General features: G+C 37.9%; 1 protein-coding gene across 6 annotated transcripts in view; it reads right to left on the bottom strand.

Moving 5' to 3' along the window:
* Positions 1-1,405: 1,405 nt before the first annotated feature.
* Positions 1,406-27,220, bottom strand: part of MAIP1 (matrix AAA peptidase interacting protein 1) — a 118,624-nt gene continuing 92,809 nt past the window's right edge. For 4 of the 6 annotated variants that reach the window (XM_071073145.1, XM_071073146.1, XM_011718167.3 and 1 more), the window contains one exon: positions 1,406-19,434. The gene's annotated coding sequence lies outside the window, so the exon portion shown is untranslated. The remainder of the gene's footprint in view (positions 19,435-27,220) is intronic. The other 2 variants (XM_071073147.1, XM_071073148.1) reach the window with 2 other exon arrangements.

Here is a 27,220-nt window from a genome sequence, read left to right as displayed (position 1 = left end):
TCATTTGACAAACAAAAGGGGGGATAATAATACCTCATTATATTTACCTTTCTAATCCACAGAGATTGGAAAGACTCAAAGAGAAATGCATATAAACATAATTTGTATTTTATAAAGCAATATACAAAATATTAGGCAGTAATATTATTATAGTTTAATGTTGATTTTTAAAAATAATAGCACTGCATTTTCAATCAGTTCAGAAACTGACATGATTGTCTCTTTATAAAATTTATTGGTGGGGGGGAGCAGGCTTCCTATTACAAATGTCATATGTGTTCACTGGAGAAAATTTAACAAATCCAGAAAAGCATATTTTAATCAAATGTTATCTTTCCCCCAGATATAGCCACTGTTAACATTTTCGTATACATTCTTCAGCAGTGATAATCATTGGGTTAAGAGCAAGGACACTACTAGAGACAGGTTCTGTCATTTCCTAACTACTTGCCTTGGGAAAGACATCTCACAATTTTAAGTCTCAACTCCTTATCTGTAAAGTGGAGGAAATAACAATAGCTAACTCCTAATTATGAGGATTAGATAAGGAACTCAATAGATATTACTCAGCAAAGTGCTTACTAACACATACCATCAGTAGTATACATATATTAATTATATACACAAACACTAATATACATAATGTATACACGCACAGTATATACATAACATATACATATATAATATACATAATATATATGCATGCTAATTAAATACATATATACTATGTACTTAATATATACATACTAGCAGTATATATAACATATACATACATACTGATTAAATATCTACATGCTAATTATATACATACATATACCATAAGTATGTCATACACACACACACACATGCACGTGCATATAAAATTTTGTTTCTTATTAGTGAGGCAGCAATAAACACATCTATCTTAATCAGTGCCTTAGCTCATTAACTACTTAAATGGGCCTCCCAAGTGTATTATAGTGAAACTTAATTGAAATAAAAATGTTCAGCCCCTTCAAAGAGTAGATTTCACAATCTATGTCCAGACGTTTCTGATTTTTGTGCTATTTATCATTCTTCTTTGCCTTGTAGTAGGGTGAAACAACTAATATTAATATTTTGACAGATGGCCCCTGGGTTCCTCTGGGAGAGAACTATTTTTGTGGAATAGAACTCTTTGATACACATAGAAGATGACCTCTTGAGGGTTGCATATGAAAGGACAGTGAAACAAACTGAACAAACCTCACAAAAATAATTAGAGTCGGGGGAGATGAGTAGGGGACAGGCAGAAGGGAGGAGCCAGGAAGAAAAGATAGCAGGGTAGGTAGAAAGAAGGAGAAAGGGGACAGGAATAAAACAGTGTTCTGGGTTCTGATGAGTTTGAGAATGAAAAATTTCCAGAAGCAAGCTCACCAAGTGGCACTTTTTTTTTTTTTTTACTTGTTTTTCTCTTTTATTGAGACGGTGTCTCACTCACTCTCTAGCCCAGGCTCGAGTGCAGTGGTGTGATCTCGGATCACTGAAACCTCTGCCTCATGAGTTCAAGTGATTCTCATTCCTCAGCCTTCTGAGTAGCTAGGCCTGACCTCAGGTGATCCGCCCACCTCAGCCTCCCGAGGTGCTGGAATTACAGGCATGAGCCACCCTGCCCAGACTATCAAGGGGCACTTAAGAACACAAATTTCTGATCCTCCAAGTTAATGTGTGTGTTGCTGAAGTGTGTGCATCATCCATTTCTCTATAATTTCTATGCTCATAAACAACTTAGTTGAACAGATTTGGGGCACATCAAGGAAAGAGACTGAGTTCTACATCTTGGCTGGTATCTAGCAAAGAAAATAATATATCCATGGAAAATGAGATGTGAGATTAAGATTTTTTAATTTTGTTTTTAATTGATACATAATAATTGTACATATATACGGGAAACAGAATGATATTTCGGTACATGTATACAAGATACATGTATACAATATGTAATGATCAAGTCAGGGTAATTAGCTCATCCATCACCTCAAACTTTTATCATTTTTTGGTTGGAAACATTCAAAATCCTCTCTTCTACTATTTGAAATATGTAATAAATTACTCTTACCTATAAGTCACTCTTCAGTGCTAGAGAACATTAAAACTTATTCCTTCTATAAAGCTGTAATTTCGTGTCCATTAATCAACCTTTCCCTATCTCCACTCCACTTTTCCCAGCCTCTAGTCACCACAGTTCTCCTCTTTACTTCTATGAGCTCAACATTTTTAGCTCCTGTATATGAGTAAGAACATGTGATATTTGAGATTAATATTTTATTATGAGCAGAAACTTAGAGTCACAACTAACCATGACACTATGAGCTCTTCCAGTAGCATGAATAATGTCCCTCAAAAATTCATGTCCACCCGGAACCTCAGAATGTGACCTTATTGGGAAACAGGGTCTTTTGTAGGTACAATTAAGGATCTCAAGAAGAAATCATCCTAAATTTAGGATGATGTCCTAAATCTAGCAGCTGTTCTCCTTATAAAAAGAGAAGAAGACAAAGAGATACAGAGAGAAGAAGGCCATGCGAAGATGGAGACAGAAAGTGGAGTTATGCCATTACAAATCAAGTGGCTTGGCCATCGGAAGCTGGAGAGGTAAGGAAAGACTCTCCCCTGGAGCCTTCAGAGGGACCATGGCCCTGCTGACACCTTGAATTCAGACTTTCAGCCTCCAGAACTGTGACACTATAAATTACTATTGTTTTAAGACATTCCGTTTGTTGAAACTTTGTTACTGCAGCCATAGAAAACTCATACAGCTCCTGAAAAGTTGCCAGAATCTTAGGGTAGGCATCAAACTTTCCATAGGACAGACAACCCAAAGAAGAAGCTGAACTCCTTTAATTTTCAAAGCATAAAATTTCATTCTCTTTAATTTTCATCCTTCAAAGGATGAGGTGACCTCAGCTAGTCACCTCATCTAGGTTACTTTATATAGAGACAGAAGCAGAATCGTCTTTTAATTAAAAACCTGACTATGATCTTTCCAATCATCTTCCCTGATCAAACTGAAATTCCCTGATCAAATAGGCTTCCTTGTTTGTGTCATCCTTTCTTCACCCTTGTTAAAAAGGGTAGGAAAAAACACACATTTTCTCCATACTTACACATTTCTTGAAATATAATAGTCTTTATATGTATAGGTCTATTTAATGGGTCTTTGTGTTCCATTGATCTATTATCTTTACCACCCATCTTGCTCACTATAGATTTATAGTAAGTCTTGAAGCCAGGAAGCATAAGTACTTTAACTTTATTCTTTTGTTTTTACAAAGTTGTTTTAGTTATTCTAGTATATTTGCATGAATTTTAGAAATAGCTTGTCAATTTATACAAAAAGTTCTGTTGTGAATTTTTAGCAGGATTGTTATTGAATCTATAGATAAACTTGGAAAGAATTAATATCTTAACAATATTGATGCTTCCCATTCATGAACATGGTATGTAGCTTTATTTATGTAGGTCTTCTTTGGTTTTTCTCAGAAATGTTTTATAGTTTTCAGTTTATAGACATTGTACATCTTTTGTGAGATTTATCCCTTAGTCATATTTTAATGCTTATATAATTGATAATTTAAAAATTTTAATTTCCCATTGTTCACTGCTAGTATTTACAAACACAATTAATTTTATATACTGACTTTATATCCTGAAACTTATTAGTTCTGGTACCAGTTTTTGTAGACTCTTTCAGATTTTCTTTGAAGATGATCATAGCCATCTGTGAATTAGGACAACTTTAGTTCTTTTTCTCTTCCAATGTATATGTCTTCTATTTCTTTTTCTCACTTGATTGCCCTGGCTAGAACCTTCAGTACAATGTTGAAGAGAAGTGAGAATGAACATCCTTGCCTTGTTCCTAGATGGGGGCAAAACATTCAGTTTTTCACCATTAAGTATGATGTTAGCCACATAATTTCTTTCAGATTTCCTCTATTTCTAGTTTTTATTATGAATGGATGTTGGATTTCATCATATAGTTTTTCTGCATCTATTGAAATGATCATATGACTGTTCTTCTTTAGTCTGTTAATATGCTAAAAATACATTGAATAATTGTCAACTATTAAATCAAATTTGCAGTCCTCATCTAAACTCCACTTGGCCATGATATTTTTGTTTTGTATTGTTGAATTAAAATCGTTAAAATATTATTAAGAATTTTTTCATCTATGTTCATGAGGGATTTGGCCTATAGTTTTTTTTTTATTTTATTTTCCTTTTTCTTTTTTTTTTTTAGACAGAGTTTCACTCTTGTTGCCCAGGCTGGAGTGCAATGGCACAGTCTCAGCTCACTGCAACCTCTGCCTCCCTAGTTCAAGCAATTTTCCTGCCCCAGCCTCCTGTGTAGCTAGGATTACAGGGGCCTGCCACCACCCCTGGCTAATTTTTTGTATTTATAGTAGAGATGAGGTTTCGCCATGTTGGGCAGGCCGGTCTCGAACTCCTGACCTCAGGTGATCCACCTGCCTCGACCTCCCAAATTGCTGGGATTACAGGTGTGAGCCACCATGCCCGGCCAGTTTTCTTTTTTTAATAATATCTTTGCCTATCTTTTGTATCATAATTCTGGCCTCATAGCGGGAGTAGGAAATTATCCCTCCTCCTTTAGTTTTCTGGAATATTTTATGTGGAATTGGTATTATTTCTTCCTTAAATGTTTGGTAGAATTTGCCAACAAAGCCATCTGGGCTTGAAGTCTTCTTTATGATGATTCAAATTTATTAAAATTGTATTTCTTTAATAGATATAAGGTAATTTTGTTATTTGTGTCTTCTCTCTTATTTTCTGTATTCGTCTAGTTAAACATTTATCAATGTTACTGATATTTTCAAAGAGCAAGTTTTTTCCTGTTTGCTCTTTGTTGTTTGTTTTTTCTGTTTGCTATTTCATTGATTTCTGTTCTGATATTTATAATTTCCTCTCTTCTAATACTTTTTACTTGTTTACTACTTCTACTAGAGACTTTCTTATGCTACTTATATTTTTATCTCCTCTTGTTTTTCCAGTTTCTTAACATGGAAACCAAGGTCACTGATTTGAGAATTTCTTTTCTTTAATATAGGCATTTAGCACTATAAATTTCCCTCTAAGTACTGCTTTCACTGCCCCCACAAATTTTGATATGCTGTGTTTTTATCATTCAGTTCAAAATACATTATAATTTTCCTTTTATTTATTCTTTGACCCCTAAGTTTTTTTTAGAGATGTGTTATTTAGTATTCAAATACTTGGGTTTTTTCCAGTGTACTTTCTGTTATTGATCTCAAATTTAATTTCACTATAGTCAGAGAACATGATTTAAGTCCTTTAAATCTACTGAGATGTAGTTTATAATTCAGAATGCCTATCTTACTAATTGTTCTGTGTGTACTTGAAGAGAATGTATATTCTGCTGTTGGTGGCATATTCTATACATATCAATTAAGTCAGGTTGCCTGGGCACAGTGCCTCATACCTATTATCCCAGCATTTTAGGAGGCCAATGCAGGAGGATCACTTGAGCCCAGGAGTTTGAGACTAACCTGGGTAACATAGTGGGAGCCAGTCTTCACAAAAAAATTAAAAGCTAGGTGGGCATGGTGGTGCATGCCTGTAGTCCAGCTGTTGGGAGGCTGAAGTGGGAAAACCACTTGAACCTGAGAAGCTGCAGTGAGCCATGATTGTGTGACTGTACTCTACTCTGGGTAACAAAATGAGACCCTGTCTCAAAAAAAAAAAAAAAAAAAAATTGATCAGGGTGGTTGAGAGTATTGTTCAAGCCTTTTATAACTTTACTAATTTTCTAACTATTCTGTCAATTATTGATAAAGGGGTGTTGAAATCTTCTAGTATAATTGTGATGTATCTGGTTCTGTATGTTTTTGCTTCATATATTTTGCTCTGTTATGGGTGAATAACATTTAGGATTATTATGTCTTCTTGGTGAACTGACTCCTTCATCATTATGAAATGATCTTATTTTTCCCTGGTTATATTTTTGCTCTGAAATCTACTTTATTTATTACTAATAGAGCCACTCCAGCTATCTTTCATTATTGTTAACCTGATACGTCTTCCACATTTTTACTTTTAAACTATTTATGTCTTTATAGAGTATGTTTCTTGTAGGCAGCATATAGTTGAGTCTTACTTTTATATTCAGTTGAAATATCCCTGTTTTTTAATTGGAGTGTTTATTAGTTGTCAATTGCTCTTAAACATAGTATATTAAAACAGCAAATATTTATTCTCTCAAAGTTTCTGTGGGTCAAGAATGCAGGTGCAACTTGGATGGATACCTTGGTCTTGGGGCTTCTGATGTGGAATGAAATTTATAATCTAATCAAGTTTACTAACTGGGAATTGTATTACCTATTATATTTTCGCAATCTTTCTCGTAATGCTCAGTTCTGACTCATTTCTGACTCCACCCAATAATTTCACTAAAAATTGTAGACAGCAGCTCCCAGCAGCAGAAACTCCCTCTTAAATATACAGTTCTGCACCATAGAACTCACCCTTCCACCATAGCAGGGGAAATGGCAAGATAACTCTAACACCCTTAGAAAGCTGCGATGTGAACATGTAACCTTGACTCAGTCAATTAGATGCACTGGATCTTTTACTTGGGACAGTAAAAATTTCTGTTTTGGCGGAATGGGTAGCAATGATATCCGTTATTCAAAGGCAGCATTGCCATGGGGACAGCAGTGACATCCAGAGTTCAGGGCTGCTGCACCAGTTGGTGAAGATTGGTACCAGCAGTGGCCTCCTCTCCCTGGACTGAGTCTGTGGCATGGTTTTGGCTGTGATTCTTGCTAGCTATCCTCCCATTGTTTCTTACTAACACAGTGAGCTATTGTTTTCTCTATTTTTGTAATGTTCCCTGTCTTTTTCCTTAACATCACATCTGGTTGTAAGTTCTTTCCTAATAAGGATTCTTTGGTTCCAAGCACCAAAATTTATTCTGGTTTATCAAGCAGAAAAGAATATATACATTAAAAAGGTATTAGTAGCATACAAAATTGAAGGAAAGTCTGCAAGCCCAAGCTGGGAAGGGAACAGCATTCAGGGTAGTTCTGGAGAACTAGATAGCAGAAACCAATCTATGGCCCCTAATTAGATACTAACTCATCAGGGTTCCAGCCCTGAAAGGGGTCAGCACCAACTATTTTCTTTTCCTATCAATTAACTCAAAATTGGTCTAGCCTTGCTCACTGGCCTGCCCTTTGACTAGAGGAGAGAAGCATGCCTTGATTAATGGCCCCACCAAGGGCCCACAAAGTGGGGAGACATAATTCACTAAAAGGAAAGCATGGTGCTGCTGTCTAAAAAGGCAGGGGGAGAATAGAGATCTGAGATTAAAAAAAAACACACACACACATTTTAAACCATAACTATACAATAAATGATTAAATGTACAGATACAATGTTTTAAATAAATATATAATCCTTGGTGTCTATTATTTTGTTTTTAATGATCAGACTCTCAGAAACAAGTCAATTTTCATTCTGATTAAGAAAAAAAGTTGTTGAATGACCTTCTTAACAAGATAGATGGACTCTTAAAGGGTGAACCATGAGTCTCTCTATCTATGGCCCAAGAGGGACAAAAGTCAATGCTATGGGTGCCTGGAGTCACTGCAAGACAATAGGCATCTCTGATTGTTTTTTACAAGAGTATGGCACACTCTGAAGTGTGGGTCAGAGAGGATAATGCAGTAGGCAGGTAAGTACCACACATTTATTTTTCTGTTTGTAATCTCAGGTAGGTTAGCAGAAATTAAATTTTGTAGTAACTTACCTAAGGCTATTAAGGGATCATTAGGTTTTCAAGGATTCAGTAAATTTTCTTAAAGCACTTGGGTTCCATTTGGGAGGAAAAAGTAGCATGGGAATATTTTGATCACAGTTCTGGAGCATGAAATCTGATTTAATACCCAAAGGTCACTGTACTGTTTTATTGTAGGGAACATTTCACTCCATGTTAAGAAGAAGTTACAGGGTAAAATGAACTGCAATTGAAGTGGCTCTGTATTGTTGTGGTCTGCTATTTAGACTGTCTGTCCTCCATTACGTTGTTTGTACTGTACTAAAGAGTTCTGGAATGAAACTGCATGACAGCTGTTTCCCCTGAGACAGCTCTGGAAATAAGACATACATCTCATGTGTCTCTCCCAGCAAAAAAGCATTTGAAATAAATAAATATTCCATCTGTTACCATCCATCTGAATTTTCTAATCTCTTCTGCTTTCCCTATGCTGGTCCCACATTGTGTGCTTGGTGTCAGGTGGTTGAAGGGGTGTCAGAGTGTCCTGGCAGGGCTCTGACATTGTAGACTTTTCAAATCTTTTTTGTTGGATGTTATGGCAATGCATCTTTTTTATGTACTGCTTTGAACAAAGCTGTGAAAGCTGTTGTCTGAAGGAAGTTACCAGTCCAGGATTTCGAGAGAAAGCTTCTGGGGGGAAGTTACGTTTAAGTTGGATATGGGACAAGCAGGTTCTCTGGGAAAAGTAAGGGCAAAGAGGGTAGAAAAGAGGAGGACTCTGTAAATAGGGGTTCAGCTTGTGCTTGGGACTGGCAATGAGAGGCCTCTTGTGAAATCTTCAATGGCCCAGTGTATGTGTGAATGTGTGTGTATTTGAGTGTATGCATCTGTATGAATGTGTGTTAGTGTGCGTGTATGTATGAATGTGTGTCTGCATGAATGTATGCATGTGACTGTGTTTTTGTATGTGTACGTGTGAACGTATATGCATTTGTGTGTTGTGTGGTTATGCGTGAATGTATGTATGTGTACATATTAGTGTGTGTGAGCATGTTTGTATGAATGTGTGTAAGTAGTGTGTATGTGAGTGTGTGGCTGTAAGTACACGTTTGGGATTGTGTCTAGGGTCATGGAGGCTGACAAAATATGAGGCTAAAAAGGTAGGGTAGACCTTATCTTGATCTTATACGGTGATGTCTGTGGTTTTAGTTCTTTGCCCATAGAATAACACCTTTTCCACCCACCACCACCCCTACCCAGTGGACAAATGAGGCATTGGAACTGGCTTCAAATAGCAACCTTTTTAGGCATCACTTTCAGGCGTATCTTGCCAGTACTTGTTTTAAAATCAGACTTTAAAATCAGGTTGCCTTGTTTTAAAATCAGACCAGCCCACTCACTCATTTTGAAGCTCAAAACTTTGAGCTTCCTTGCTCCTCAGAGCAATAGTTGTGTGCTCCTTCTCTTTGTGACAGTGTGTTCCAGCCCCTGTGGGTCTCACTGAGTGGAATTCTGCTCCTTTGGTTAAAGAACTGACTATACTATGGAACTCTAATAGATTGATTTCTACATGCTCTAATTTATTGAATATTTTTATATTATATATATATATAATGTGTCTGCTTTTAATTTATGGAATAATCATACATATATACATATCTTAATTTATAGAGCTATTCTATCTATCTATCTATGTCCATCTCCAAGTGACAACAACAAAACTCACAATAAGTTGTCTTGTACTTACACAAAATCTTTGATTAAATTTTTGGCAGGTCAGTGGTCCTTAGAAACAAAAAGATTTTTCCACACCTGCTACAGATGCTATTACTGATTGCCTTGGTCATAAGGAGAGTTATATTCCTTTCCTTTCATTTGCCTTATCAGGTTGCAAGAGCAATCTGCAACATCTTCCTGAAGCAAAAGGGCAAGACTTCAAGGGATGCCTGGAAGTTCTAACTACAGCCTGGTTCCATTTTATGCCCCTGTCTTTGTTTTCCCCTTATGTTCTTCACGTATTTCTAATTTATGGTATCTTGTTATTTTTATGTACCCTTGTCACACCCCTGAAATCCTTTCTCGGACAAGGTAGAGTATAAATTTTAAACAATAAATTGTGTGAAAAAATATGAAATAAACCATGTACCACATATTTAAGAACAACATACTGTTTTTCAGCATTATGAGGTATTTTAGCTGATTTGATAGTTAAGGGCTTGAGGCTGAGAAAGGAGGTACACTACCAGGTCCCCAGGATGCCAGTCCTGTATTTCCATCACAGTCTTCTAGGTAGATGATTTTCCTTTAGAATTAGGAAAACTGTCTGCCAACATCCCAAAGTAAATAGCATAGAAAGAAAAGTCCGCCCTTCACGCCATTCCAATTCCTTAGGGAATCAATGCTTTGCAGTCAACTCCAACCCCAGACAAGAAAGGGGGCCAACATGATGCTAAGACCTCCAAGGAGAGCAAGACCCCAGTTCTGTTGTGGTGGGCAGCTGCCAGGCAGTCAATCGACCCCTCAGTCTGGGCTGCTTCTCTGTTTACCACCAGGTGACAGGAGGAAAAAAATCTCCTTGCCCTCCTGTCAGGCAGGTTCAGAGAGGAACAGAGAGAGGGGGAGTTTGAGGTCGGCTCTCTGAGCCTGGGACATGAAGCAGTCTCTTACAGGCCTGCAGGGTGGCCAGGGAGCAGCCATTAGGAGATGGGTGTTCATTCAGATTATGAGATAGGGCAGAGCTTAGGGGATGAGGCTGTAATGTAATCATCAAAATATTGCTATTGCGAGACAGGCTGGTTTGAAAAATTACAGGGCAATTAGGAAAAGGGTTCTATTCCTTCCTAAGGATTAAGACCTCTGCTTCTAAATTTAAACACTCTTTTGTTTTTAAAGGCAAAAAATATTATCTTGGAAAGGAAAAACTACATTCCTAGATCTTAGGTTGAAAAACACTGATTTCGATTGTACTTTCTCTAAAAACCAATGTGTGTCCTTGGGAGAGGAGTATGTATATGTCCATGTGTATGTGCGTGTGTGGTGCGGTGTATGAATGTGTGTGGTGTATGTGTGTGTATCTGTGATGTGTGTGTAGTGTGTGTGTGCACGCACGCATGCTTGTGCATCCTACCATGACAGATTCCCTTGTTGGCAAAAATTTCTTCTCAATCACAAGTGGCAGTAGCAATGCGTCTCACTCATAGGCTCCACGAAGCCTGTCGCAGAGGATACCCCCGCACGTGCAGATGACCACCCCTTCCAAGCCCTGGTTCCATCCAGAAGTGAGGTGAGCCAGCAAGGAGACAGGAGCATGCGCTGGGCAGGAGTGATAAGCAAGTGGAGGGCTCCAAAGCCAAGAGCAGCCTGTATGTTATTGGAGAAAGAGTTGGCCTTAAAAGAGAAAAGAAAACTGACGTTGGAGCTGCAGAAACACATCTCCTTTTAGGTACAAAGCAAGCAAGGCAAAGTCAGTGTGTCTGGGCATTTGGGGAGGCAGGTCTGCCTCTTGGTCAACAGGTGGGAGGACATTTTGGCCTTCACTCTGATGACAGAAATGAGGGGTAGGAATGTAAACTGAGGTGTTTCTGCTCTTTCTGCTCTATTTCTAGGTTGCTCTTCTACAAAGTGTGTCCTGGACAATCATGATAAATAGAGCTTTACAAAGTGGAATTTTTATAGGAAATATAAAAGAAAATTAGGTATATCAACATTCCATTCAATGCCATCGCCTGAAGATAAAAACCTGTTCGGAAAAAAAAGTATTTCCTAAAAAAGTTACATCTAAAAAACATAAAACAGTAGTGTACACTAATGTACTTAGAAACCACCTAGGCATCTTGTCAAGATAACTGATTGGGTAGGTCTGGGCTGGGGCCGGAGAGTCTGCATTGCTAATGAGCTCCCAGCTGATGTCAATGTTGCTGGTCTATGGACCACACACTTTGAAGAGCAAAATTTTAGTATGTTTTCCAGTCTCAGGTTTTTAAAAATCTTTATTCTTCAAATTGATTATCTAGTGGATTCAGAGTACATACCTTCTTCAGAAGTCTTTATCTTTCTCTGTTATTGTAGAATGTTCTTTATTTTATATTTGCAATTATTAATAATATAATATCCAACATGAATTAAGTGCTTAGCACATGCCAGGGACTGTTTTAAGTACTTTATTTGTATTAGCTAACTTAATCCTCACAACTTTATGAGGAAGCTATTATTATCCCTGTTTTACAGATAGGAAAACTGAGGAAAACGGAAACAGAAAGTATATTTCTTGTTCAGAGCTACAAGTACAGGTTTATTCTATAGGTAAATTGCATGTCACAGGGATTTGGTGTACAGATTATTTCATCACTCAAATAATAAGCATAATACCTGATAGGAAGTTTTTCAATCCTCTCCTTCTTCTCGCTCTCCACCTTCAAGTAGGCCCTGGTGTCTGTTCCCTTCTTTGTGTTTACGTGTTCTCAGTCTTTAGCTCCCACCTATTAGTGAGAATTTGCGGGATTTGATTTTCTGTTCCTGTGTTGTCTTGTTAGGCATAATGTCTAAAAAGGATGTGATTTTGTTCTTGTTATGGCTATATAGTATTCCATGCTGTATGTGTACCACATTTTCTTTATCCAGTCTACTCTTGATGGGCATTTAAGTTGGTTCCATGTCTTTGTTACAGTGAATATTGCTGTGATGAACATACACATGCATATGTCTTTATGGTAGAACAATTTATTTTCCTTTTGGTATATATCCAGTAATGGGATTGCTAGGTCGAATGGTAATTCTGTTTTAAGTTCTTTGAGAAATCACCACACTGCTTTCCACAACAGCTGAACTAATTTACATTCCCACCAGCAGTGTATAAGCATTCCCTTTTCTCTGCAACCTCACCAACATCTGTTATTTTTTGACTTTTTAATAATAGCCATTCTGATTGTTGTGAGATGGTATCTCATTATGGTTTTGATTTGCATTTTTTAATGATCCATGATGTTGAACATTTTTTCATGTGCTTGTTGGTCACATGTATGTCTTCTTTTGAAAAGCATCTGTTCATGTCCTTTGCCCACTTTTTAACGGGGTTATTTGTTTTTTGCTTGTTACTTTGTTTAAGCTATTTATAAATTCTGGATATTAGAATCTATAAGAATATAGATGCTTAGAATCAGATGCATAGTTTGCAAACATTTTCTCCAATTCTGTGCATTGTCTGTTTACTCTATTGATAGTTTCTTTTGCTGTACAGAAGCTCTTTAGTTTAATTAGGTCCCATTTGTCAATTTTTTTTTTGTTGAAATTGCTTTTGGCATCTTCATACTGAAATGTTTGCCAGGGTCTACGTCCAGAATAGTATTTCCTAGGTTATCTTCCAGAGTCTTGATAGTTTTGAGTTTTACATTTAAGTCCTTAATCCATCATGAGTAGATTTTGTATATAGTGTAAGGAAGGGGTCAGTCCTCTGCATATGGGTAGCCAGTTACCCCAGCACCATTTATTGAATAGGTAGTCCTTTCTCCACTGCTTGTTTTTGTCAGCTTTGTCAAAGATCAGATGGTTGTAGATGTGTGGCATTATTTCTGCACCATCTAGTCTGTTCCATTGGTCTATGTGCCTGGTTTTGCACCAGTATCACATTGTTTTGGTTACTGTAGTCTTTCATATAGTTTGAAGTCGGGTAACATGATGCCTCCAGCTTTATTCTTTTTGTTTAGGATACCCTTGGCTATTCAGGCTTTTTTGGTTACATATGAATTTTGAAATAGATTTTTCTAATTCTGAAAAGAATGTCATTGGTAGTTTGATATGAATAACATTGAATCTGTAAATTGCATTGGCAGTATGGCTATTTAACAATAACAATATTGAATCTTCCTATCCATGAGCACGGAATGTTTTTCCATGTGTTTGTGTCATCTCTGATTTCTTTAAGCAGTGTTTTGTATTCTCATTGTAAAGCTCTTTCACCTTCCTGGCTAGCTGTTTTCCTAGGTAATTTATTCTTTTTGTGGCTATTGTGAATGGGATTGTGTTATTGATTTGGCTCTCAGTTTGGATGTTGTTGGTGTATAGGAATGCTACTAATTTTTGTACATTGATTTTGTATCCTGAGACTTTGCTGAAGTTGTTTATCCCATCAATGAGCTTTTAGGTAGAGGCTATAGGATTTTCTAGGTATAGAATTATATCATCTATAAACAGGGATAGTTCCACCTCCTCTCTTCCTATTTTGGATGTCTTTTATTTCTTTCTCTTGTCTTGTTGCTCTGACTAGGGCTTCCAGTACTATGCTGAATAGGAATGGTAAAAGTGGGAATCCTTGTCTTTTTCCAGTTCTCAAGGGGAATGCTTCCAGCTTTTGCCTGTTCACTATAATACTGGCTGTGAGTCTGTCATTAGATGACTCTTATTATTTTGAAGTATGTTCCTTTGATGTCTAGTTTTTTGATGGTTTTAACATAAAAGGATGTTGAATTTTATTGAAAGCCTTTTCTGCATCTATTGAGATGACTATGGGATTTTTTTGTTTTTAGTTCTGTTTACATGATGAATCACATTTATTGATTTGCATATATTGAACCAACCTTGCATCTCAGGGATAAAGCCTGCCTGATCATGGTGGATTAACTTTTTGATGTGCTGCTGCATTCAGTTTCCTAGTATTTTGTTGAGAATTTTTGCATCTATGTTCATAAAAGATATTGGTCTGAAGTTTTCTTTTCTTTGTTGTTGTGTCTCTGCCCGATTTTGGCATCAGAATGATGTTGGCCTCATAGAAGGCCCTAGGGAAGAGTCTTTCATCCTCAATATTTTGGAATAGTTTTAGTATGAGTGGCACCAGCTCTTCTTTATATATATGATAGAATTCAGCTCTGAATCTGTTGGGTCCTGGGCTTTTTCTTGTTGGTAGGCTTTTTTATTGCTGATTTAATTTTGGAACTCATTATTGGTATGTTTGGGCATCCATTTTCTTTCTGGTTCAGTCTTGGATGGTTGTATTTTCCCAGAATTTATCCATTTCTTCTGGGTTTTCTAGCTTGTGTGCATAGAGGTGTTTGTAGTTGTCTCTGAGGGGTTTTGTATTGCTGTGGGGTCAGTGGTGACATCCCTTTTGTTATTTCCAAATATGTTTATTTGGATCTTCTCTCTCTTTTTTCTTTATTAGCCTAGCTGCAGTTTATCTATATATAATACTAATTATTTTCAAAAACCCAATTCCTGGATTCATTGATCTTTTTTTTTTTTTTTTTTGGCATCTCAATTTCCTTGAGTTCAGCTTTGATTTTGGTTATTTCTTGTCTCTTATGAGCTTGGGGTTGGTGTGGTCATGTTTCTCTAGTTCCTTTAGGTGTGCTTTTAGGTTGTTAATTTGAGATCTTTCTAACTTTTTGATGTGGGTGTTTGATGTTATAAACTTCCCTCTTAACACTGCTGTAGCTGTGTCCCAGAGATTCTGGTATGTTGTAACTTTATTCTCATTAGTTAAAAACATTTTTTTCTTGATTTCTGCCTTAATTTCATTGTTTACCCAAAGTTCATTCAAGAGTAGGTTGTTTAATTTCCATGTAATTTTATGGTTTTGAGCAATTTTCTTAGAATTGATTTCTATTTTTATTGTGCTGTGGTCTGACAGTGTTTTTTTTGAATTTGCTGAAGATTGTTTTATGCCCTACTGTGTAGTCAATTTTAGAGTATGTGCCATGTGCAAATGAGGGAAATGTATATTCTGTTGTTTGGGGGTAGAGAGTTCTGTAAATGTCTGTTAGGTATACCTAGTCAAGCGTCAAGTTCAGGTCTTGAATATCTTTTTTAGATTTCTGCCTCAATAATCTGTCTAATACTGTCAGTGAGGGTACTGAAGTCTACCAGCATTATTGTGTCCCTTCATAAATCCCTTGGATAATACCAGCATTATCCAAGTCCCTTCATAGATGTCAAATAACTTGCTTTATGAATCTGGGTGTGCCTGTGTTAGGGGCATATATATTTAGGATAATTAGGTCTTATTGTTTAATTGAACCCTTTACCATTATCTAATTCCCTTCTTTGTCTTTTTTGATCTTTGTTGATTTAAAGTCTGTTTTGTCTGAAATCAGAATAACAACCCCTACTTTTTTCTCTTTTCCATTTGCTTGGTAGATTTTTCTTCATCTCTTTACTTTGAGGCTATTAGTGTCATTGCATGTGAGCTAGGTCTCTTGAAGACAGCATACCATTAGGTCTTGCTTCTTTATCCAGTTTGACACTCTGTGCCTTTTAAGTGCAGAATTTAACCCATTTACATTCAAGGCTAGTATTGATATGTGTGGATTTGATCCTATCATGATGTTGTTAGCTGCTTATTATGAAGACCTGTTTGTGTGGTTGCTTTATAGTGTCAATGGTTTATGTAGTTATGTTTTTGTAGTGGCTAGTAACAGTCTTTCCTTTCCATATTCAGCATTCCCTTCAGGACCTCTTGTAAGGCAGGTCTGCTGGTAACAAACTCCCTTTGCATTTCTTGTCTGAAAAGGATCTTACTTCTTGTTTGCTTATGAAGCTTAGTTTGGTTGGATATGAGATTCTTGGTTGAAATTTCTTTCCTTTAAGAATGCTGAATGTAGACCCCCAATCTCTCCTGGCTTGTAGGGTTTCTGCTGAAAGGTTTGCTGTTAGCTTGATGGGGTTCCCTTGTAGATGAACTGTCGCTTCTCTCTAACTGCCTTTAACATTTTTTCCTCTGTTTTGACTTTGAATAATCTGATGACTGTGTGTCTTGGAGATGGTGCTCTTGGGCAGTATCTTGCAGGGGTTCTCTACATTTCCTGAATTTGAATGTCAGCCTCTCTAATGAGTTTGGAGGAATTTTGAATGATATCCTGAAATATCTTTTCCAAGTTGCTTGCTTTCTCCCTCTCTCTTTCAGAGATGCCCATGAGTTGTACATTTTGTCTCTTTACATAATCTCATATGTCTTGGAGGCTTTGTTCATTCTTTTTTATTCTTTTATTCTTTATTTTTGTCTTATTGAGTTAGTTCAGAGATCCAGTCTTTGAACTCAGAGGTTCTTTCCTCAGCTTGGTCTATTCTGTCATTAATACTTGTGATTGTATTATGAAATTCTTGTAGTGTTTCTTTCAGCTCTATCAGATCTGTTTGGGTCTCCTTATAATGGTCATTTTGCCTTTTGACTCCTGTATCATTGTATTGTAATCCTCAGATTACTTGGATAGGGTTTCGACTTTCTTCTGAAACTCAGTGATCTTTGTTCCTATCCATAGTCTGAATTATATTTCTGTCATTTCAGCCATTTCAGGCTGGTTAAGAATGCTTGCTGGGGAACTTGTATGGTCCTTTGGAGGAAAGAAGATGCTCTGTTTTTTTGAGTTGCCAGAGTTCTTGCACTGATTCTTTCTCATCTGTGTGGGCTGATGTTCCTTTAACTGTGGAATAATTTGAGAATCATCAGTTGGCTTCTCTCCTGGATGTTTTCAGAGAGCTGCGGCTTTGTGTGGGGTCTTTATTGTAGCTGAATTATTGTCCTTAGTTTCACAGGGGATTATGTTAGCTAAGTATTTTTGGTGTTGAAGTTTGAGCTGTAATGGCACTTATGTGTAATGGCTAATAGGTAGTCTCTTGCCCAGCCACGTGTCTTTTCTGTATTTCCTCACAATTATAGCCACATTTCCTCTCAGTGGTCTGAAAGTGTGAGCTCCTTTCCCACTACAGTGCTGGCTGCAGATATCAACTTGGCAATCCCAAGCTACACATCACTGCCTTGCAGTGAACTCAGCCTTTATGTTGCCTCCCCAGCTTGGAAGCATCAGGGGAAGAGACCTTGGCAGTGGCTATGACAGAGTGTCTTTCACTTGTCTCTTCACCCCAGAGATATGCAGAGCTGCTGCCAATCAGTGTGATATTCCTGGGGGCTGAGGAGGCTGTGTTGTGGGCCCAAGCTGGGGGACCCTGCCTGTTGACAAGCAGAAGATGTGGGAGACTCATGGGGAAGACAGACTGGCCTCTTCTCCCAGGGTGGCTGTGGCTTGCTAGAGGTGTGGGTAAAGCATTTAGGGTCTTTGTTCCTTCCCCAGTTTGAGGGCAGCAAGGGCAGTACCACTGCAGCAGCAGTGGCAGAGGGGCTTTCAGTTGCCTCTGGGAACTCCACCTCAATGGAGAATGATGAATATAGGCCCCTAATCTCTTCTAGCTTGTAGGGTTCCTGCTGAAAGGTTTGCTGTTAGCTTGATGGGGTTCCCTTTGTAGATGAACTGTCCCTTCTCTCTAACTGCCTTTAATATTTCTTTTGTTTTGACTTTGGATAATCTGATGACTGTGTGTCTTGGGGACGGTCTTCTTGTGCAGTGTCTTGCAGGGGTTCTGCTGCTACTGGAGTGTTCAGCCAATGAGTGGGGTGGCTGCACAGCTGGCAGGGGCTGGGGACCCCTTGCTTAATGAAGAGCAGGAGGTCAAGGGCTCACAAGGAGAAGAGATGAAGCTCCTTTCTGTATGGAGACTGTGGTGTGCCGGAAGCATGAGTAAATCCCTCAGGCCCTTTGTTCCCTCCGTAGCCCAAGGGCATTAAGAGTGGTACCACTGCAGCAGCCATGGCAGAGGGGCCGTGGGTTGTCTCTGGGCTTTCCTCCCCAAGGAAAGGCAGAGCCACCACCAACTGAAGTATTCAGATGGAGGCAGGGTGGTTGTACTGAGGTCCCAGGTCTAGAGGCACTGCCCAGTGAGGAGTGGTGTGGGTGGGGACCTGTGTGGAAGACACTCTGGCTGCTTTTCTGTGAGGCAGCTGCACTGTGCTGGGGCACATGTTAGTTCCTAATCACTGTGTTCCCTCCCTAGACTGAAGGCAACAGAAGCGAGGGATGAGGGATGCCAAGCAACAAAAGTGGTGGCCTATATGCTCCCTCCGGAGCTCTGTCCCAGGGAAGTACAGAGCAACTATCGGAGAGCCCAGGCTGCGGGTGCCTGGAACCCATGTCATTGGGAGGCCCTGCTCAATGAGGAGTATCGGGGGTGGGAACCCACCTGGAAAATGGTCTGGCCACTTTCCCGCAAGTCTGCTGCCTTCTTCTGCGGGTCCACGTTGTCCCTAATCACTGTGCTCCCTCCCTGGCCCAAGGGAAACATGAGTGAGGGATGCAGAGCAGCAAAAATGGCAGCCTAAATGCTTCCTCCAGGAGCTGCATGCCAGGGAAGTGCAGAGCTACTCCTGGCCCGACAGCCCAGGCAGGGCTGGGGTGGCTGCAGTAGGTTCCCAGGCCAGAGGGCCCCATTGAGCAAGATGCAGCAGAGATGAGGCCCGCAGACCATCTGCTGCTCAGCCCCATGGATTTGGTCCCTGTCCTGCAGGCATGCAAGGCACTCTTGTCTCCCCCATTCCTAGAGATGCAGTCACTGGTGCCGGGATGCCTGGGGATCCAAGACTCCCAGGACTCTGCATGTGTCTGAGCAGTGGCTCTGCCCAAACTCCACGGAGCTCTCTGTGTCAGTGCAGTGGAGGCTCTGTGCCACTCCCAGGTGGGCGGTTGTCCTCTCTGGCTCCTCTCCATTCTCTATGGGTTGAGTTGTTTCCTCTATGAATCCCCAAGTGTCCACCTGGATGTTCCAGTTGGAGAGAGTGATGTTTACTTGCCATTCCTTCTTCTCTCCATGAGAGTGGTGCTCCATAAAGTAAGCCTTATTTCAATCTGCATTTACAATTCAAACATGACAAGTAAGTCTATTGATAATCATTTTGAAAATAAAATCTAGGACTTTTCTCCTTCTGAGACAGTCTATTAAGCCATAATTATCTCTGTTTTGGAGGTTAAGTACCAACAACTTTGACTGACTCAACCAGATAATTTAGGAAAAGTATCTAACATTATTTCAGCCCACACATTTATGGGATAAGCCATAAAGTTTCCAAATGATCTCCTGTTGTCACTCTTTCTTGGTAGGGAAAAAGAATGCAGATTCAAGAGATATTTTCCAGCATTAAGCTCACATATCTAGTGTTTATATGTTGGGTGAAACCAGCCCTGCCATTTAGACCACAACAATGAAACTAAAAATTAGTGGATAAACTAAAGCGTACACTCATGAGCTCCACTGAGAGACAACCACCAGCTTGCAAATAGCCTGACCTGGGAAGTTTGTCCAAAGGGTGGTTCTATGTGAGACAAGGTAAAGGATCCCTATCAAGTCTTTTCTTTGGGGACTATAAATACTAACTATGAAGTGAAGTAGGTCTCATAATGCCAGGCAATATTATGTGGTATATCTTTCTATTTTGGAAGGTCTAGGACAAGGAGTATTATGGCTAGCTAAAAATGATCATATTCCCTTGTATCCTTATCAAGAATCCTCATTACTAACTGAGTCAAACTAATACTCTGTACTAACAGAATTAGTTGGGTTATATTCAGTGCCTCTCTTCCTGCTACCCTTTGGACTGAAGTAAGCTAGAATAACATAGTATTCAATTAATATAATTCTGTTTGGAATTGCTTCATGCACTAAATTTCCCCTATATTTGTGCAAAGTAAGTGGGAATTTTCTCCTATTAATGTGCTAAATTTGGTGGAAAATGTAAGGTATTTATAAGGTCACTTAGCCTCTCAGTGATGTAGCCAGCAAAATGTGAAAGACAATGTTTTTAATTGCCCAGAAATACATTCCAGCTCTGGCAACTTAATTCAGGAAAGTCCTCTAATGATGATGAAACAATAGTAAACATTGCAATACATCAGCTTAATAAACACAATACGAAGGAAAGACAATTTATAATTTCCAGATCTTTTCTAATTCAACATCTGCAGGCTTCTAAAAGTCTCTAATAGGGTCTCTATAGGACAAACTATTAAGTGCATTTTTTGTTTGGTTGGTTGTTTTTCTGGTTCCCTGAGGGAAAACACTATCATCCCTTTGTCATCACTAAAGGATGTAAGGTCACTGGGTAGCATCATATTTGCAATAAAATGAAGTTATTATGTTAAATGATTTAAATATAGTAATATAAATCTAGGTTTCATTTTTTAACAACTCAGTCATGACTGTCTTGTTTTTAAGCTGTGAACTCCTTTTCTTTTTGTTCATTCTTCCTGAGTTAAAGGTAGATCTGACTAGGAAGAGTTTGTCATTGCCTAGTTACTAGTCAGCAAGATCACCGAGATGCAGGCTCAAAATTACTTAAAAGACCAACGTTCAAGTGCCTTTATGTAGACTTTCAACATTGACATTGACTATGTCATGCTCATCAGAAGCTCTGAGAGGCAATTATATAATCTTTGATGACTTTTTAAAGAAACAGGAGGGAAGTCATGAATGTTTACTTAAGTGAAACTTAATAGACAAAAATCTCTTTGAACATGGTATTCAGGAAGGGCAATAATTTTTTAAGGTCTTTGTTGGTAGAAAACAATAAATAAACACCACTGACTGGAAACTACTCAGATAAAGCAAATACAAGTTCTTTTAAAAAATATATTTTAAAAAAGGAAGAAGGAAACTGAGAAGAGAAAAGAAGGCCAGGGAAAGAAAAGCTGAAAAGGAGGTAATAATGGAAACAAGCAAAGGATGGGGAGGAAAATTAAAATGTGGGAAGACTATAATAAAATGTGGGAAGGGTCAAGCATGTCACCTTATCTTCCAAATTGCCTTTGTAGAGATGAGTTCTTACTTTGACATCTTTATCTGAAACCTCTTTATAGTTGGGAAGACCTATGTTAACCAGCACAGAATCAAATGCTACTCAATTCTTTATCACTGGATTTTGAAGTCATACTGAAAAGAGTACAACCCTGAACATGTAAAGTCTAACTGGAAACCAGCAAACGTGATAATAATCTTTACCTCAACTGTAGAAAACAAAGGATTCTTGATGCCACACACCCCCGCCTCCCTACCTTGAATTTATGGAATAGCAGAGCAATGTAACTATGCAAAAATCCTTCGATTACTTTAGAAGAACCACAAAGATGGGTTCACATATGGATTATTGGACTTTATAATGCAGTTTGGCTTTGCCAAATTTGGATATGATATTCCTATATAGATGGACCTGTTTTGCTTAGATAATGAAATATCATTTCACCACTCCAAAGCTTTCAAAAACATTTATGTTAGCCTCTCCTCTTCACACATGATCATGATAAAGAAGATAAGTGATCATGTTTAGTGCGTTATAGTCAATGTCTCAAGTTTAGCCAAATAATTGTCATTCATTCATCCATTCATTCAGCAAATATTTATTAAATGCCTGTGATGTGCCAGCTGCCGTCTTAGGAAGCAGTGATTCACTCATCAACAAGACAGACAAGGTCCCTGACTATGAAGTGTTTGCTACACAGAAAACCAATGAGATAATTGCCTTTTTGCTCTGATCCAGAACTAATTGATTTACTCTCACAGTTAACCACAAAGCATTTTCACTTTTTGCAAAGTTTTAAAAACTCTTAAATAGGGAGGACTAGTAGGTGAGGAGAAATCATCATGGGATAGGGCTCAGAAAAATACTGTGATCCTATGGGCCAACTGCAGCTAGGAGCATAATTCCTTTCATGCAAGAATGTATGGCTTTCAACATGGGCACTTCCCTCACTAATCGAAATTTCAAAGAACACAGAAGACCGTTTAATAGGATTATAACTAAACCTGTTATAGATTAAATTCTCTGGCTGTCTGGCACTGTAGTAACTAGCCTAGATTTGTATTTACAAAGAAGAGGTGAGAAAAATTCCTTCTTGATAGGAACAAGAGAACAGAATATCCCACCTCTTCCCTTGCCTCAAAAATAAATAAATAAAATAAATAAAATAAAATAAAACTAAACTAAACTAAACTAAAAAGGGAGAGGAACATATGCCAGGAAAGAGAAACCCCACCTCCAGTTTACTGTTGGTAAAGTTCAAATGCATCAGGGAAGCTCACCAAGCAATGTCCCCTGGTGCCCTCTGAAGCAGAACCCCACTGGCTGTTATTTCCAAAGGCTCACGGCCAAGATCTTAACATTTCTCCCGGAACAGCAGGAACAATACATATCTGTCTCTTGGTGACACAAATGGTTAAGCATGGACGGAATTTGATATAGAAAGTACTAAAAGCCCTCCTCTGGGTTGCAACCACTAATCTTACTGTACCTTTAGAGATTGAGGATGGCAGCTACTGACAATGGCAGCCCACCAGCAGCAAAATTATGTTAAGAGAAAAAATTACAAACTTGTATTTCCACCCTAAAATAGGTGGTATTGGGAGGAGATACAGACTGGCTAAAATGAGAGCAAATAAGCCGTATTCTTTTAAAACATGATGGATAATACCTTTACATAGACATGTGTGCAACCCCAACCTAATTAACGTTCAGATGAGGCTGTCATTCTAACATCAGTACAAGAGACAAAGATGTTCGTAAACAGAAAACTCTGTAAGTAAGGGTTTAAGCAAACAGCTTTTCCTGACGCCTATGAAAAGTGTTAAAACATATTTCTGTATTGACTGTTACCATCTGGGAGGATATTCTGTAGCTAATAAAGCAGTTTTCCAAATGGTTTTCTAATAAGGTCAAGTCCATTTTCAGGGCTTAAGACAGACTGTCTGCTAGAGGGTTGGAGAGAAGAAGTCTTAAGAGTTAATTCACTTTTAGCTAAGATTGCTGATTCATTCCAGATGGTTTATATTTGTACAGGTTCAGTAGCTGATTCTCATTTGCAGCATTTTTGAATTTGATTTAATACTCCTTATTAGGCAGCCCTTCGAAGTTTACTTATTTACTACTAAATTGATTCCATGAGCTAGTGCTGTATAGATTTTTAAATACAGTAGAACTACCATCAAAATGCAAGATGGCAACTTGTGTTTGGCCTCTCTGCGCTAGAGAGAGAGGCGAACTATGCTCTGCCATTGTCACAGGGACATGACTTGACAAGATCTGTCACATCCAAGGGCTTTGTCACAGCTTTGTATGTTGGTGCATACACAGTTTTGCAAACACATCTCCCATTGTACAACAAATATTTACCACATTTGACATGTACTTTTTATAATAGACATTCAGATTTATTATTTATAGAGATGAGATACATGCTCACACTTATTTAATTTGCCTTTATCATAATTTCAATAGGATAGACACTAAAAGGCATTGTTGTGTATTCTAGAAAGTGTTTCTCAAATCCACTGCCCTGCATGTGTCCTAAGAAACTGCTGTTGCTCCTTCCTTCAAACAGTGATTAACAGCACAGGCTCTGATTCACTGAAAAATGCTGGTTCTGTCAGTAACTAACTTCTCTAAGTCTCTGTTTCATTATCTGTAAATGAGGATAATCAAAGTCTACCTATAGAGTTGTCATAACAATTAAATGAGATAATGCATATAAAGTGCTTTGTATAATGTCTCAGAAAAAAAATAAGGCTTAGTGTGTGTTAGGTGTTACTATCACCATATTTTCGTGAAATCTGCCAGTGATTGCAAATGCACCATTATTAAATGTACTGCCACGAAAAGAAAAAACAAACTACTGCCAGCTCAGCTATGCAACGGTGATGTAAGACTTTTGCTTTCTCATTAACTAGAATTTTTATTTTTATATTCATTGAGAAAGCTTTTTAGATGGAAACATAGATTTTTATTATATAGTACTCTTATGCATGTATAAAAATGCAAGTAAAAAATTGGTTAATATATTTCAAAACTTCTTTACATTCAAAGTCTGACTCCCTTAATCGCTTTTTGACTCATAATTGCTGATGGCTGTGTTTTTCCACACAGTATTCTTTAGGCATCAAGAATGCTGGTAATGCGGGCTCATCTTTTAAGCCACTGACACACTTTCTGCAAGTTTTCATGCTGATGCTTCCCAAATCTTACCAAAAGATAAGGAGAGAAGGTTTCCATTTGACATCAGGGAAAGATAGTTCTATTCTCAGATGATCACTGAATCGTTTATTCATTGAAACATCAAGGAAGTACCTTTGTTTGTCACACCATTAATAATGATAATATAGTTGACATATGCACAGCAATGACACCAAAAAGTAGTATATTAGAATTGACTAAATACAGAATTTTCACTCTTACTTTCCCCCTCTCTCACACCAGTAAGACTGTATGTTTCAGTGTCTATAGCCCAAATGAAATAGAAAGTTGGGCACTTTGCTATAGAATCTGTGTGTTGATTCCAACAGTGCCCATGGAAATCAATTTATGTGTTATTCATTTACCATTTATTGAAATGTGTCTATTCTACAGACACATTTTAGACAAAATACAGGAATTTAAAGCGATAAGTTTTGGTCACTGAGACAAAGTGGACGACCCAGCCCTTGGTTAGTGAGGGAAAGCAAACCTGTAAGCAAACACTGAAGACAATGAACTAAGGTGCCATAAGTGATGCATGGGTAAGGTATCCTGGCCACACAAAGGAGATTTCTGTGGATTATTCTTGGGCCTGAGATGGAGAAGTAGATGTGAGTGCTTCAGGCAACAAAGGAGGGAAGGGTATTGCAGGCAAAGGGTGCATTTCTCAAAGGAATGCTTTTTGAAAATTGAAAAAAATTCTGGTTTATTTTCAATTTCATTTTAAACCTCCTACTTGTGTTCCTTGCACTGATAGATTAAAATCAGTCATTTCTCTTTTTTCTTCTTGAAACTACCTATTTATACATTTTGTCTATTTTCTATGGAGTTATATTCACTTGTTGGCTTGTAGGGACTATTTTACTTTATGGATATTAATCCATTATGAATTATGTATTTTATGAACACATTCTTCCATTCTGTCACTTGTCCTTTAATTTTACTAATAGCAACTTTTATATTTCAACAGCTTTAAGTATTTTCCCAGTCAAATCTGTTGATATTTTTCTTTATAGTTTCTGGGTTTTAGATTTACTTATGAAGGCCTTTCCTACCCTAAGATTATCTTCTAAAACTTACTGTATATTTTCTTCTAAGTTTTTTTAATATAATTATTTAGTATTATACCTGTCACCTAATTTTTAAACTTTGTAAATTGATAATTTAGGATTGTATATATTTATGGGAAATAAAGCAATATTATGATTTATTGATATAATGAGGAATAATTAATAAAGCGAATTAACATATCCGTCACCTGAAATACTTGCCATTTTTTATGAGAACACTTGATATTTACTCTGTTAGAAACTTTGAAATGTACAGTTACTATATTCACCAAATCATGCAATAGATCTCAAAAAAAAAAAACCTACCCCATTTATTTTTCCTGTCTGAGGCTTTATACCCTTTGACCAGCATCTCTCCAATCCCTCTGGCCCCCCAGCCCTGGCAACCACCATTCTACTCTGCTTCTATGAGTTTGTTTTAGATTCCACATATATGTGAAAACATGCGGTATTTGTCTTTCTGCCTGGCTTATTTCACTTAGCAAAATGTTCCCCAATTCCACCCATGTTGTCACAAATGACAGAATTCCCTTCTTTTGTTAAGGCTGAATAGTATTCCATTGTATGTATATGCACTGTAATCTTTCTCTGTTCATCTGCTGTTGGACACAAGTTGATTCCATAACTTGGCTATTGTAAATAGTTCTGCAATGAACATGGGGGTGCAGATTGATTTTAAACTGATTTCAGATCTTTGGGGGAAATACCCAGAAGTGGGATTGCTAGATTATATGGTAATTCTACTTTTGGCTTTTTAAGAAGCCTTCATACTATTTTCCATAATGGCTGTACTAATTTATATTCCTATCAACAGTGTACAAAGGTTCCCATTTCTCCTCATCTGTGTGAACACATATTTTTCATCTTTTTAATAATAGCCCTTCTGGCAGGAGTGAAATAAAATCTCATTGTGATTTTAATTTTCATTTCCCTAATGATTAGTGATGTTGAGCAGGTTTTTTCATGTATCTGTTGGCTATTTCTAGGTCTTCTTTTGAAAAATATTTGTTCAGCCTGATATGATTTGGCTCTGTGTCCCCACCCAAATCTGAATTATAAATTATTGAATTGTAATCCCTACATGTTGAGGGAGGTGCCTGGTGGGTGCTGATTGAATGATAAATCAGACTTACTCCTTGCTGTTCTTGTGACAGTGAGTGAGTTCTCATGAGATCTGGTTGTTTGAAAGCATGTGGCACTTCCCCCTTCTCTCTCACTCTCTCTCTCCTGCTCTGCCAAACTAAGATGTGCTTGCTTCCTTTTTGCCTTCCGCCATGATTGTAAGTGTCCTGAGGCCTCGCAGTTACACTTCCTGTTAAGCCTGCTGAACTGTAACTCAATCAAACCTCTTTTCTTCATAAACTACCCAGTCTCAGGTAGTTCTTTATAGCAGTGTGAAACGAACTAATACAGAAAATTGGTACTTGGAGTGGAGCACTGCTAAAAAGATACCTGAAAATGTGGAAGCAACTTTAGAACTGGGTAATAGGCAGAGGTTGGAACAGTTTGCAGGGCTTAGAAGACAAGAAGATGAGGGAAAGTTTGGAACCATATAGAAAGTTGTTAAAT

The sequence above is a fragment of the Macaca nemestrina genome, chromosome 11 (assembly GCF_043159975.1).
Source record: "Macaca nemestrina isolate mMacNem1 chromosome 11, mMacNem.hap1, whole genome shotgun sequence".
Classification (NCBI taxonomy): Eukaryota; Metazoa; Chordata; class Mammalia; order Primates; family Cercopithecidae; genus Macaca; species Macaca nemestrina.
This window is presented reverse-complemented; position numbering and strand designations above follow the sequence as displayed.